This window comes from Protomyctophum bolini (assembly GCF_963924005.1).
Source record: "Protomyctophum bolini genome assembly, chromosome: 5".
NCBI classification, from domain to species: Eukaryota; Metazoa; Chordata; class Actinopteri; order Myctophiformes; family Myctophidae; genus Protomyctophum; species Protomyctophum bolini.
In genome coordinates, this window is record NC_137866.1 from 38,972,178 (window position 1) to 38,988,327 (window position 16,150).

The window sequence follows — 16,150 nt, forward strand, 5'->3', positions numbered from 1 at the left end:
ATCTTCGCTATCTTTAACTAACTAAGAGCTCCTCCTGACGCATCTGTTTAAATGTCCTGATTTTTTATATTCATTTGTATCTTATCAATAACACATTGTTTGTATTGCCATTTGTATTAAAGACATGGGGCTATTGACTGATGTGATCACATATTGCCATGTTAATATAAAGGAACCTTGAAGAAGAAAGCAAAAGCAAGCACAGTTGGGTGCACGGTTCTGGAAGATACTAGACTTTTCAAAAAGTATTTATATAAAGTCGTTTACGCCGTGGACAAAGCCAACTCGGATCATGACAAATCAGGACAATAAACACAATGTTTTGGGCCGATCAAATAATTGAAGCAGGATAAACACTTTTTGTTTTGTTTTTCTTCTTACAAATTACCGTATTTGTGTTTATTGTCATGATTTTCACGATCTGAGTTGGCTTTGTCCACGGTGTAAACATCTTTATATAAATACTTTTTGAAACGTCTATGAAGAAAATGAATGGGGAATTCACTTCTGGGTCTAGGATTCTTGCTTTATTTAGTTTCCCCCAGCAGTGTGGGTGTAAAGAAACCTTCTTAACTGTTTACGTGATGATGATTAATTAAGATCAATTTGTCATCTCCTCAGTGGGTTAACTGTAACTAGTCGCTAGCCGATGATCGCACAGTTGTTGACCAAAGGCAGTGGTGGAGAGGCGACAGAAACAGCAGGAGGATCAACAGCATGGCAAAAAATAAAATAAAACAGCGGAGTGTGACAGACAGTGTGTTGCTAGGCTAAGGCTAGCCGCTTCCTGAGCACTGAGCAGCTACAGGATAAGTTAGCTCACGGAGCTAACTGGAGGAATCGTTGCGATCCAGTCAACCAAAGACTAATCGCGCAGGGACCGTTGAAGGAGAGTCCGGGCAGTACCTCACAGACAGTAGCTGTGGTGGATTGAGCTCAGGTCTCAGGGGAGCCAGGAGGATGATCCGGAGTGCTTGGCCCACTGACACTGTAGCTGCACTGGTTACTGACGCCGGCCAGCCCTAAAGCCGCCAGCGATGCAGTCGACTCGGGGAAAACTGGTCCCAGCCAACAAGGGCTAGAACCGCACCGGGACCGATAGAAGAAGTCCGGGTAATTTCCAGGAGTAGTTCCAGGAGAGAGCCCCAAAAGAGTCCCAGTGAGGCAGCTACGTCCGTAAAGCAATCGGTGGAGCCAGCAGGTGAGTAAACGATCCGACTGAAGCCAGAAGGGGATGAGTCAAATTGTTGAAATTGTTGAAATGTTTTAAAAATAGCAGAGAAGAGAACGATTAAAACAGAGCAAAAAAAGAGTTGCTAAATAACGTAGAAAACTAGATCTAAAACTAATCTAAAACTCAGATGGAGAAGCGGCGTCCAACAAGCGCCAGCGTCCTCTCACATCCGGCTATTTTAAATAATTACTAAAAAGACTTGCCCAACACTGGTAGTGTGTACTGTGTATATGCTATAGTAGAGGGTGTATATAGTAGTAGTATATAGTAGAGCTGCTACAGTATATATTTACTCTTGGAGTGAGAAGTAAAACAAATATGAAGTCTTGAATAAAGTCATTGGTTTAAGAAAACAGACAATCCACACAGAAAAGCTAAAATATTCACTATACCAGTTGCATATCAATGATTGTCCCCTCTCTAAAATCGGTTATCGGTATCAGACCGTACAAATTCTGGCTGTTTTTCTTCATTTATTTAGCAGGTTGCTACATTTTCCCCAACAATGCGTATAACATCAGGTGTTTTCACAAACTGAAAGAGCCAGACAGATTGGTTTGACTTTATTTACTTTATTGTTAAGTCTTTCAAAATTATTACAAGTGATTTTGTTTTTTGTACTTTTAGACATTCGAGACATAAGATGTCTCTCTTCTTTGAATCTATACAAAAGTGATTAAGCCTGTTTTATAGGGTCTGGTTTTGTTTGAAGCTTATTGGTAAAATGGCTTTTTTCCACTGCTTTATCCCCATTTATATAGTGGCGTGGAGGAAGTGGAGGAAGTGTTATATATACGATGATATAATAAGTCCAGAAGGTCAGTGGATCACAGAAACAATACCGAAGGAAGGAAGTGGAGGAAGTGTTATATGCGATGATATAATAAGTCCAGAAGGTGAGTGGATCACAGAAACAATACCGAAGAACCCCACACCCCCACAACCAAAAAAACCAAAACCAGGAACAAGTGGAGGAACCACCAAGGAACCACCGAGGAACCCCGGTCCACCAACCTCGGAACCATGATATGTAGGGTAAGTGTTTTATTTATTGTGATAATAATCATTGCTCATTCCAATATAGCGCCTCCATGGCAGCTGTGGTAACTGCATTTGTTACTCTGCTGAGCTCTGCTGTTCACCGAAACCAATTCCTAACATGTTGGCATGTATGGCAATAAAGGCTTCTGATTCGGCTATGAGCTTGTAGACCTGCTATTTTTCAATGGCTAAAGTATAACATAATGCTTGAAAAACCAAAAGGGGTTCCCGCCCAGAATGGGTTAAGAGCTGAACAAACACTATACCAAATGTTTCAGCGCGTGCATGGTGGTACTCATGGCAATATCCCAAGGTTGGCAGGTCTGGTTCAGTAGAGGGGTGAGCTGAGAAGATGGAACTGACTTTGCGTTGTTTCTTGTTTCAGAGGAGTTCCCTGACTGAGTAGGACTACGCCTCCTGTCCTGCCCTTCTTTGTTTTCTTCAATAAAATATGTTCAGAGGAGTTCACTGAGTAGGACTACGCCTCCTGTCCTGCCCTTCCTTGTTTGTTCAATAAAATATGTTCTGAAACGCCACTGTAATCAAGTCTTGTGTGCTTTTCTTTTTTTGGTGTGTATGGATCTTCCATTGGCATGATGCAGGGTGCACGGTTCTGGAAGATACTAGACTTTTCAAAAAGTATTTATATAAAGTCGTTTACGCCGTGGACAAAGCCAACTCGGATCATGACAAATCAGGACAATAAACACAATGTTTTGGGCCGATCAAATAATTGAAGCAGGATAAACACTTTTTGTTTTGTTTTTCTTCTTACAAATTACCGTATTTGTGTTTATTGTCATGATTTTCACGATCTGAGTTGGCTTTGTCCACGGTGTAAACATCTTTATATAAATACTTTTTGAAACGTCTATGAAGAAAATGAATGGGGAATTCACTTCTGGGTCTAGGATTCTTGCTTTATTTAGTTTCCCCCAGCAGTGTGGGTGTAAAGAAACCTTCTTAACTGTTTACGTGATGATGATTAATTAAGATCAATTTGTCATCTCCTCAGTGGGTTAACTGTAACTAGTCGCTAGCCGATGATCGCACAGTTGTTGACCAAAGGCAGTGGTGGAGAGGCGACAGAAACAGCAGGAGGATCAACAGCATGGCAAAAAATAAAATAAAACAGCGGAGTGTGACAGACAGTGTGTTGCTAGGCTAAGGCTAGCCGCTTCCTGAGCACTGAGCAGCTACAGGATAAGTTAGCTCACGGAGCTAACTGGAGGAATCGTTGCGATCCAGTCAACCAAAGACTAATCGCGCAGGGACCGTTGAAGGAGAGTCCGGGCAGTACCTCACAGACAGTAGCTGTGGTGGATTGAGCTCAGGTCTCAGGGGAGCCAGGAGGATGATCCGGAGTGCTTGGCCCACTGACACTGTAGCTGCACTGGTTACTGACGCCGGCCAGCCCTAAAGCCGCCAGCGATGCAGTCGACTCGGGGAAAACTGGTCCCAGCCAACAAGGGCTAGAACCGCACCGGGACCGATAGAAGAAGTCCGGGTAATTTCCAGGAGTAGTTCCAGGAGAGAGCCCCAAAAGAGTCCCAGTGAGGCAGCTACGTCCGTAAAGCAATCGGTGGAGCCAGCAGGTGAGTAAACAATCCGACTGAAGCCAGAAGGGGATGAGTCAAATTGTTGAAATTGTTGAAATGTTTTAAAAATAGCAGAGAAGAGAACGATTAAAACAGAGCAAAAAAAGAGTTGCTAAATTGTGGTGTAATGTCATTACCTGGGTGAACACATTAATGATGACGTCATACTAGGGTGCCCGGATGGGGTTTATGTGACAAGCTATACCTACTTGTAAACACACGTGTATTGTTGCCCCTGCAAACTATCGTTCAGTAAACTATATTACCCAAGCTCTGGTAGTATTCCTTGCCTCCAACAAAGAACACAACATGGTATCAGAAGTGGAGCTACTTTGAGCAACGGTGCGCGGCGAGAGAAAGTGACTTTATTCGAGAGAAAAACAGTACACACGAGCCGGCATGAACGTGGACGGGGGAGCGGCGGCGCCGGCAGCAGCAGCAGCGGTGAATGCAGCACCTCCGATGGCGACGTTTACCATCAAACCACCGGAGCCTTTCGACTTCGCAAAGCCACACGAGTGGGAGAAGTGGATAAGGAGGTTTGAACGTTTTAGACGGGCGAGCAACCTGGACTCTTCCTCCGAAGCAAACCAGCTGAATACACTGGTATACTGTATGGGGGACGAGGCTGACGACGTGCTACGCGGGATGGTCCTGACGGCCGATCAGCGACAGAGGTATGCTACAGTCAAAGACGGATTTGACAAGTTCTTCATCCCGAAGAAAAACGTCATATATGAACGGGCCAAATTCAACAAGAGAGTACAGCAGCCTTCAGAGCCAGTGGACGTGTTCATCACAGCACTGTATGCACTAGCAGCGACCTGTGAGTATGGTGATCTACACGATGAGCTCTTGAGGGACAGAATAGTAGTGGGAATTAAAGATTCATCCCTGTCAGAGAGATTGCAACTGGATAGGGATCTCACTCTAGCAAAAGCCATCACAATGGCCAGACAATCTGAGGAAATTAAGAGGCAGCAGTTTGATCTGAGAGATCTGAGTGCCAGCACACCAGCCATGGATGCTATGCATTTTAAGGGGGGAAAACAAAACACATTCAGAAACAAAGATCAGACACAGGGGCAGTCCAGCAATTGGAAAACTGTTAAACCTGTGCAAACCAGAGTTGAAAATAAACCATGTGGACAATGTGGAAGGTCACCCTCTCACCCAGTGTCACAGTGCCCAGCTAGGAGTGCGGACTGCCACAACTGTGGAAAACGTGGCCATTTTGGAAAAGTGTGCAGATCAAACAAAACTGTACATGAAGTTGCAGAGGATGTGGATGGACTGTTCTTAGGTGAATTGGGCTCTGGTGAGGACCCCTGGATGGCTGACATCGGCATTAGGGGCAGCACAATGTCCTTTAAAATAGACACCGGGGCAGACGTCACAGCCATTTCTGAAGAGATGTACAGAAATGTCATGCACAGAGAGGGGGAGCTAGAGAAAGCCCTCAAACCACTCTATGGGCCGGGTGGTGTTAAATTGACTGTCCTGGGGTCGGCCACAGAAACACTCTCATACAAGGAGAGGAACATTACAGAGAGGGTCTTTGTAGTGAGAGGCCTGCAGGTGGCGCTGCTGAGTAGGGCAGCTTCAGTTAGCCTCAAGTTAGTGGCCAGGGTTGACACTATAACCCAGGAGACAGTTAGGCAGACTTATCCTAAACTGTGCGATGGACTCGGGCTGGTTCAGAAGGCCTACACAATCAAGCTCAAGCCTGACGCACAGCCATTCTCCCTTAAAGTTCCACGGCGTGTCGCTTTGCCACTCATGGGCAAAGTAAAAAAAGAGTTGGAACGGATGGAAAATCTAGGGGTCATCAGCCGCATTGAGGCACCAACAGACTGGTGTTGTGGCATGGTGGTAGCACCTAAGAAGAACAAGGAGGAAGTTCGCATCTGTGTGGACATGACGCCGCTGAACGTGTCAGTTTGCCGTGAAAAATATATCCTTCCCTCTGTAGAGCAGACGCTAGGCATGCTCACAGGAGCACAATTTTTCACAAAGCTAGACGCAAACATGGGTTTCTGGCAGATTCCCTTGGCCAAAGAATCAGCTCTCTACACCACATTTATCACGCCATTTGGGCGTTACCATTTTAACCGCCTGCCTTTCGGCATCTCCTCTGCCCCAGAGCACTTTCAAAACATGATGGTGTCTGAGGTCACGTCCGGCCTAGAAGGCGTAGTCTGTCACATGGACGACATTCTGGTCTGGGGGGCTACGGAGCAGCAGCATGACGCTAGGACGCATGCTGTACTGGAGAGGGCAGTGAAAGCGGGGGTCACACTCAACATGTCAAAGTGTGAGTTTGGGAAGAGAGAGGTCAAGTTCCTTGGTTACATCATCTCAGCAGACGGCATGAGGCCGGACCCAGACAAAACCAGAGCCGTGCAGGACATGAAGGAGCCTACAAATATAAGCGAGCTCAGAAGTTTTCTGGGTATGGTGAACCAGTTAGGGAAATTCTTACCTAACCTGGCAGAGAAGGATAAGGCACTGAGAGATTTGCTGTCCAAAAAGAATATGTGGTGCTGGGGTCATGAACAACAGAGGGCTTTCTGCAGACTCAAACAGGAGCTCTCCACTGCACCGGTCCTCCAGCTCTACGACCCTAACAAGCCACTGAAGATATCAGCGGACGCCTCGTCCTACGGGCTAGGCGCAGTGATGCTCCAGCTGGACAGAGAGGTATGGTCACCAGTAGCGTATGCTTCCAGGTCCCTGACTGACACAGAGCAGCGCTATGCGCAGCTGGAAAAGGAGGCACTAGCACTGACATGGGCCTGCGAGAGGTTTAGTGACTTCATCCTGGGCCTACATTTCGACCTCGAAACCGACCACAAACCTCTTGTGAGTCTACTGGGTGGGCAGGCTCTGGACGCGCTGCCACCTAGGATTCAAAGATTCAGGATGCGCTTAATGAGGTACTCCTACACAATCTTTCACACGCCGGGGAAGAGCCTCACAACTGCAGACACGCTCTCTCGTGCCCCACTCAAAGATGGAGTGATACGGGCAGAAAATGACCTGATGGAGGATACTAATATCTATGTTGACTCAGTGCTGGACAACCTTCCTATGAGTGATAAGTACCTAACTGAGCTCCAAGAGCAGCTGTGTGCTGACAGTGTCTGTGCCCAGGTCATGAAGTACAGTGTCGAGGGCTGGCCTGAAAGACATCAGTTACAGGGCCCGGTCAAGCACTACTGGCATGAGAGAGCACATCTCAGTGTGCACAATGGACTGCTTCTGCGTGGAATGAGGTTGGTGATACCTGCCATTATGAGAAATAATGTTCTTGACAAGATACATGAGGGGCACCAGGGGGTAGTTAAATGCAGAGAACGTGCAGTTCAGACAGTGTGGTGGCCTGGACTGAGCTGTCAGATAAGAGAGCTAGTGCTCAACTGCAGAGAGTGCATCAAAGAAAGGGTTAACCCCAGAGAACCTCTGCTGCCAACCAAACTCCCGGATGGGCCCTGGCAGAAGTTAGGTGCAGATCTATTCACCCTGAGAGAGAAAACATATCTGCTCGTGGTGGATTATTTTTCCAGATTTGTGGAAATAGCACAACTCAGCCCGACTAGGTCCACAGACGTGATAGTCCATCTGAAATCGATGTTCGCACGCAATGGAATTCCCTATCATTTTATGTCTGACAACGGCCCTCAGTTCTCAGGACATGAGATGAAACAGTTTGCAGCTGATTATGGATTTGTGCACGTGACCAGTAGCCCTAGGTACCCGCAGGCAAACGGCGAGGCGGAGCGTGCCGTCCAAACAGTTAAAAACTTGCTCAAAAAGGCCAAAGATCCTTATCTTGCCCTCCTGGCCTACAGGGCCACTCCACTGAGTAACGGCTACAGCCCTGCCCAGTTGCTCATGGGACGTCGTCTTCGCACCACCTTGCCCGTCCTTCCTGAGAGGTTGAGGCCTGCTCTACCAGACCTGCGGGCCCTTCAGCACAAGGAGCGGGAGAAACGGCTGTTGGATGCAAAGTGTTTCGATGAGAGACACAGGGCAAGAGCTCTCACAAAGTTGTCACCTGGTGACCAGGTTTGGATTACTGACGCAAAGGCACAAGGGACTGTGACATCCGTACACGACAGCCCACGGTCCTATCTGGTGTGTGGACCACAAGGGACGCTGCGGAGGAACCGTCAACATCTCGTGCCTATGCCAGAGTCTCAGGATGTGACTCAACCTGTGCGGGAGAACATTCTTCCATGCGCAGGCTCTGGGACCTTGTCTCCATCTGAGCCATCTCAGAACACACCTAGTGGTGTGCGAACAAGGTCTGGCAGGGAAGTTAGGAAGCCACAGAGACTCGACCTGTAAGAAAGAGAAAAAAAAATAAAACATAATGGTGTTTTTGATATTGTAAGGAAAAAAAAAGAAGTGATTTGTTTTTGTGTTCAGGGAATGAGACACATTTGGTTGGGTGTTTAAAAAAAAAAAAAGGACACTGATTTTGTTTTGCTATTTGGATGTTTGACTGTGGTACACTTAATTTTTCTCTTTAATGGCGACGATGTTATTCTTAATGTTATTAATGTTATTTCTGTGAAAAAAAAGGAGAAAGTGAGAAGAGTGAACAGATGTTATTTTGCTGTTTGGGGAGAAGTATTTTGCTTTTGGGGTAAAGAAGAAATGTGATTTTGGTGATTTGAAAATGTGACTTGAGTTTACATGTTACATGATTATTATGATTTGTGATTTGAAAAGAGATTACAGCCCTTGGGTCTTTTCAAGCCTTAGTAAGGGGGATGTGGTGTAATGTCATTACCTGGGTGAACACATTAATGATGACGTCATACTAGGGTGCCCGGATGGGGTTTATGTGACAAGCTATACCTACTTGTAAACACACGTGTATTGTTGCCCCTGCAAACTATCGTTCAGTAAACTATATTACCCAAGCTCTGGTAGTATTCCTTGCCTCCAACAAAGAACACAACAAAATAACGTAGAAAACTAGATCTAAAACTAATCTAAAAACTCAGATGGAGAAGCGGCGTCCAACAAGCGCCAGCGTCCTCTCACATCCGGCTATTTTAAATAATTACTAAAAAGACTTGCCCAACACTGGTAGTGTGTACTGTGTATATGCTATAGTAGAGGGTGTATATAGTAGTAGTATATAGTAGAGCTGCTACAGTATATATTTACTCTTGGAGTGAGAAGTAAAACAAATATGAAGTCTTGAATAAAGTCATTGGTTTAAGAAAACAGACAATCCACACAGAAAAGCTAAAATATTCACTATACCAGTTGCATATCAATGATTGTCCCCTCTCTAAAATCGGTTATCGGTATCAGACCGTACAAATTCTGGCTGTTTTTCTTCATTTATTTAGCAGGTTGCTACATTTTCCCCAACAATGCGTATAACATCAGGTGTTTTCACAAACTGAAAGAGCCAGACAGATTGGTTTGACTTTATTTACTTTATTGTTAAGTCTTTCAAAATTATTACAAGTGATTTTGTTTTTTGTACTTTTAGACATTCGAGACATAAGATGTCTCTCTTCTTTGAATCTATACAAAAGTGATTAAGCCTGTTTTATAGGGTCTGGTTTTGTTTGAAGCTTATTGGTAAAATGGCTTTTTTCCACTGCTTTATCCCCATTTATATAGTGGCGTGGAGGAAGTGGAGGAAGTGTTATATATACGATGATATAATAAGTCCAGAAGGTCAGTGGATCACAGAAACAATACCGAAGGAAGGAAGTGGAGGAAGTGTTATATGCGATGATATAATAAGTCCAGAAGGTGAGTGGATCACAGAAACAATACCGAAGAACCCCACACCCCCACAACCAAAAAAACCAAAACCAGGAACAAGTGGAGGAACCACCAAGGAACCACCGAGGAACCCCGGTCCACCAACCTCGGAACCATGATATGTAGGGTAAGTGTTTTATTTATTGTGATAATAATCATTGCTCATTCCAATATAGCGCCTCCATGGCAGCTGTGGTAACTGCATTTGTTACTCTGCTGAGCTCTGCTGTTCACCGAAACCAATTCCTAACATGTTGGCATGTATGGCAATAAAGGCTTCTGATTCGGCTATGAGCTTGTAGACCTGCTATTTTTCAATGGCTAAAGTATAACATAATGCTTGAAAAACCAAAAGGGGTTCCCGCCCAGAATGGGTTAAGAGCTGAACAAACACTATACCAAATGTTTCAGCGCGTGCATGGTGGTACTCATGGCAATATCCCAAGGTTGGCAGGTCTGGTTCAGTAGAGGGGTGAGCTGAGAAGATGGAACTGACTTTGCGTTGTTTCTTGTTTCAGAGGAGTTCCCTGACTGAGTAGGACTACGCCTCCTGTCCTGCCCTTCTTTGTTTTCTTCAATAAAATATGTTCAGAGGAGTTCACTGAGTAGGACTACGCCTCCTGTCCTGCCCTTCCTTGTTTGTTCAATAAAATATGTTCTGAAACGCCACTGTAATCAAGTCTTGTGTGCTTTTCTTTTTTTGGTGTGTATGGATCTTCCATTGGCATGATGCAGGGTGCACGGTTCTGGAAGATACTAGACTTTTCAAAAAGTATTTATATAAAGTCGTTTACGCCGTGGACAAAGCCAACTCGGATCATGACAAATCAGGACAATAAACACAATGTTTTGGGCCGATCAAATAATTGAAGCAGGATAAACACTTTTTGTTTTGTTTTTCTTCTTACAAATTACCGTATTTGTGTTTATTGTCATGATTTTCACGATCTGAGTTGGCTTTGTCCACGGTGTAAACATCTTTATATAAATACTTTTTGAAACGTCTATGAAGAAAATGAATGGGGAATTCACTTCTGGGTCTAGGATTCTTGCTTTATTTAGTTTCCCCCAGCAGTGTGGGTGTAAAGAAACCTTCTTAACTGTTTACGTGATGATGATTAATTAAGATCAATTTGTCATCTCCTCAGTGGGTTAACTGTAACTAGTCGCTAGCCGATGATCGCACAGTTGTTGACCAAAGGCAGTGGTGGAGAGGCGACAGAAACAGCAGGAGGATCAACAGCATGGCAAAAAATAAAATAAAACAGCGGAGTGTGACAGACAGTGTGTTGCTAGGCTAAGGCTAGCCGCTTCCTGAGCACTGAGCAGCTACAGGATAAGTTAGCTCACGGAGCTAACTGGAGGAATCGTTGCGATCCAGTCAACCAAAGACTAATCGCGCAGGGACCGTTGAAGGAGAGTCCGGGCAGTACCTCACAGACAGTAGCTGTGGTGGATTGAGCTCAGGTCTCAGGGGAGCCAGGAGGATGATCCGGAGTGCTTGGCCCACTGACACTGTAGCTGCACTGGTTACTGACGCCGGCCAGCCCTAAAGCCGCCAGCGATGCAGTCGACTCGGGGAAAACTGGTCCCAGCCAACAAGGGCTAGAACCGCACCGGGACCGATAGAAGAAGTCCGGGTAATTTCCAGGAGTAGTTCCAGGAGAGAGCCCCAAAAGAGTCCCAGTGAGGCAGCTACGTCCGTAAAGCAATCGGTGGAGCCAGCAGGTGAGTAAACAATCCGACTGAAGCCAGAAGGGGATGAGTCAAATTGTTGAAATTGTTGAAATGTTTTAAAAATAGCAGAGAAGAGAACGATTAAAACAGAGCAAAAAAAGAGTTGCTAAATAACGTAGAAAACTAGATCTAAAACTAATCTAAAAACTCAGATGGAGAAGCGGCGTCCAACAAGCGCCAGCGTCCTCTCACATCCGGCTATTTTAAATAATTACTAAAAAGACTTGCCCAACACTGGTAGTGTGTACTGTGTATATGCTATAGTAGAGGGTGTATATAGTAGTAGTATATAGTAGAGCTGCTACAGTATATATTTACTCTTGGAGTGAGAAGTAAAACAAATATGAAGTCTTGAATAAAGTCATTGGTTTAAGAAAACAGACAATCCACACAGAAAAGCTAAAATATTCACTATACCAGTTGCATATCAATGATTGTCCCCTCTCTAAAATCGGTTATCGGTATCAGACCGTACAAATTCTGGCTGTTTTTCTTCATTTATTTAGCAGGTTGCTACATTTTCCCCAACAATGCGTATAACATCAGGTGTTTTCACAAACTGAAAGAGCCAGACAGATTGGTTTGACTTTATTTACTTTATTGTTAAGTCTTTCAAAATTATTACAAGTGATTTTGTTTTTTGTACTTTTAGACATTCGAGACATAAGATGTCTCTCTTCTTTGAATCTATACAAAAGTGATTAAGCCTGTTTTATAGGGTCTGGTTTTGTTTGAAGCTTATTGGTAAAATGGCTTTTTTCCACTGCTTTATCCCCATTTATATAGTGGCGTGGAGGAAGTGGAGGAAGTGTTATATATACGATGATATAATAAGTCCAGAAGGTCAGTGGATCACAGAAACAATACCGAAGGAAGGAAGTGGAGGAAGTGTTATATGCGATGATATAATAAGTCCAGAAGGTGAGTGGATCACAGAAACAATACCGAAGAACCCCACACCCCCACAACCAAAAAAACCAAAACCAGGAACAAGTGGAGGAACCACCAAGGAACCACCGAGGAACCCCGGTCCACCAACCTCGGAACCATGATATGTAGGGTAAGTGTTTTATTTATTGTGATAATAATCATTGCTCATTCCAATATAGCGCCTCCATGGCAGCTGTGGTAACTGCATTTGTTACTCTGCTGAGCTCTGCTGTTCACCGAAACCAATTCCTAACATGTTGGCATGTATGGCAATAAAGGCTTCTGATTCGGCTATGAGCTTGTAGACCTGCTATTTTTCAATGGCTAAAGTATAACATAATGCTTGAAAAACCAAAAGGGGTTCCCGCCCAGAATGGGTTAAGAGCTGAACAAACACTATACCAAATGTTTCAGCGCGTGCATGGTGGTACTCATGGCAATATCCCAAGGTTGGCAGGTCTGGTTCAGTAGAGGGGTGAGCTGAGAAGATGGAACTGACTTTGCGTTGTTTCTTGTTTCAGAGGAGTTCCCTGACTGAGTAGGACTACGCCTCCTGTCCTGCCCTTCTTTGTTTTCTTCAATAAAATATGTTCAGAGGAGTTCACTGAGTAGGACTACGCCTCCTGTCCTGCCCTTCCTTGTTTGTTCAATAAAATATGTTCTGAAACGCCACTGTAATCAAGTCTTGTGTGCTTTTCTTTTTTTGGTGTGTATGGATCTTCCATTGGCATGATGCAGGGTGCACGGTTCTGGAAGATACTAGACTTTTCAAAAAGTATTTATATAAAGTCGTTTACGCCGTGGACAAAGCCAACTCGGATCATGACAAATCAGGACAATAAACACAATGTTTTGGGCCGATCAAATAATTGAAGCAGGATAAACACTTTTTGTTTTGTTTTTCTTCTTACAAATTACCGTATTTGTGTTTATTGTCATGATTTTCACGATCTGAGTTGGCTTTGTCCACGGTGTAAACATCTTTATATAAATACTTTTTGAAACGTCTATGAAGAAAATGAATGGGGAATTCACTTCTGGGTCTAGGATTCTTGCTTTATTTAGTTTCCCCCAGCAGTGTGGGTGTAAAGAAACCTTCTTAACTGTTTACGTGATGATGATTAATTAAGATCAATTTGTCATCTCCTCAGTGGGTTAACTGTAACTAGTCGCTAGCCGATGATCGCACAGTTGTTGACCAAAGGCAGTGGTGGAGAGGCGACAGAAACAGCAGGAGGATCAACAGCATGGCAAAAAATAAAATAAAACAGCGGAGTGTGACAGACAGTGTGTTGCTAGGCTAAGGCTAGCCGCTTCCTGAGCACTGAGCAGCTACAGGATAAGTTAGCTCACGGAGCTAACTGGAGGAATCGTTGCGATCCAGTCAACCAAAGACTAATCGCGCAGGGACCGTTGAAGGAGAGTCCGGGCAGTACCTCACAGACAGTAGCTGTGGTGGATTGAGCTCAGGTCTCAGGGGAGCCAGGAGGATGATCCGGAGTGCTTGGCCCACTGACACTGTAGCTGCACTGGTTACTGACGCCGGCCAGCCCTAAAGCCGCCAGCGATGCAGTCGACTCGGGGAAAACTGGTCCCAGCCAACAAGGGCTAGAACCGCACCGGGACCGATAGAAGAAGTCCGGGTAATTTCCAGGAGTAGTTCCAGGAGAGAGCCCCAAAAGAGTCCCAGTGAGGCAGCTACGTCCGTAAAGCAATCGGTGGAGCCAGCAGGTGAGTAAACAATCCGACTGAAGCCAGAAGGGGATGAGTCAAATTGTTGAAATTGTTGAAATGTTTTAAAAATAGCAGAGAAGAGAACGATTAAAACAGAGCAAAAAAAGAGTTGCTAAATAACGTAGAAAACTAGATCTAAAACTAATCTAAAAACTCAGATGGAGAAGCGGCGTCCAACAAGCGCCAGCGTCCTCTCACATCCGGCTATTTTAAATAATTACTAAAAAGACTTGCCCAACACTGGTAGTGTGTACTGTGTATATGCTATAGTAGAGGGTGTATATAGTAGTAGTATATAGTAGAGCTGCTACAGTATATATTTACTCTTGGAGTGAGAAGTAAAACAAATATGAAGTCTTGAATAAAGTCATTGGTTTAAGAAAACAGACAATCCACACAGAAAAGCTAAAATATTCACTATACCAGTTGCATATCAATGATTGTCCCCTCTCTAAAATCGGTTATCTGTATCAGACCGTACAAATTCTGGCTGTTTTTCTTCATTTATTTAGCAGGTTGCTACATTTTCCCCAACAATGCGTATAACATCAGGTGTTTTCACAAACTGAAAGAGCCAGACAGATTGGTTTGACTTTATTTACTTTATTGTTAAGTCTTTCAAAATTATTACAAGTGATTTTGTTTTTTGTACTTTTAGACATTCGAGACATAAGATGTCTCTCTTCTTTGAATCTATACAAAAGTGATTAAGCCTGTTTTATAGGGTCTGGTTTTGTTTGAAGCTTATTGGTAAAATGGCTTTTTTCCACTGCTTTATCCCCATTTATATAGTGGCGTGGAGGAAGTGGAGGAAGTGTTATATATACGATGATATAATAAGTCCAGAAGGTCAGTGGATCACAGAAACAATACCGAAGAACCCCACACCCCCACAACCAAAAAAACCAAAACCAGGAACAAGTGGAGGAACCACCGAGGAACCCCGGTCCACCAACCTCGGAACCATGATATGTAGGGCAAGTGTTTTATTTATTGTGATAATAATCATTGCTCATTCCAATATAGCGCCTCCATGGCAGCTGTGGTAACTGCATTTGTTACTCTGCTGAGCTCTGCTGTTCACCGAAACCAATTCCTAACATGTTGGCATGTATGGCAATAAAGGCTTCTGATTCGGCTATGAGCTTGTAGACCTGCTATTTTTCAATGGCTAAAGTATAACATAATGCTTGAAAAACCAAAAGGGGTTCCCGCCCAGAATGGGTTAAGAGCTGAACAAACACTATACCAAATGTTTCAGCGCGTGCATGGTGGTACTCATGGCAATATCCCAAGGTTGGCAGGTCTGGTTCAGTAGAGGGGTGAGCTGAGAAGATGGAACTGACTTTGCGTTGTTTCTTGTTTCAGAGGAGTTCCCTGACTGAGTAGGACTACGCCTCCTGTCCTGCCCTTCTTTGTTTTCTTCAATAAAATATGTTCAGAGGAGTTCACTGAGTAGGACTACGCCTCCTGTCCTGCCCTTCCTTGTTTGTTCAATAAAATATGTTCTGAAACGCCACTGTAATCAAGTCTTGTGTGCTTTTCTTTTTTTGGTGTGTATGGATCTTCCATTGGCATGATGCAGGCATGCACATGGGTTTTATTGGAGGTGCTGTAGTACAGTGCAGTGTTCATTTTCACCGAAAATTCTTATTTAGTCTTAACAGACCATTTGGTTTTAGGCCTATTTTAGTCATCTGAAATTGTTTAGTTTTAGTCTAGTACTTAGGACTAAATATCACAATAACAGCTATAAGTGCTTTGATGTTGGTGCAGGGAAATGAATGACTAGAATGTAATATGTCATCCCGACACATTAATTCATACACATTCAGGAATGATTGGATTGTGAATATTTTTGAGAAGACATTTTTATTTACATTATAATGAAATAAATTTATTTTTCATAATTATTTTATCAAAAACGAAAAATTGCCATGGACATGGACAATTCTTGCCACAGACACGTTTGTACGGTTGGTGGTGACCCCTCCGGCAAAGACTTGGTCTTGTCCGTGGCAACATTTTAGATTTTCTGTTTTACACACCATTAGGCTATAGGACACACATTATAGACAGG

At 43.9% G+C, this 16,150-nt stretch overlaps 1 long non-coding RNA gene across 1 annotated transcript; it reads left to right on the forward strand.

Moving 5' to 3' along the window:
* Positions 1-9,544: 9,544 nt before the first annotated feature.
* LOC308315778 lies at positions 9,545-15,898 on the forward strand. The gene is made up of 4 exons (XR_013964079.1): positions 9,545-11,397; positions 12,193-14,067; positions 14,863-15,042; positions 15,439-15,898. It is a non-coding gene; the product is annotated as an uncharacterized lncRNA (long non-coding RNA).
* The last annotated feature ends 252 nt before the right edge of the window (positions 15,899-16,150 follow it).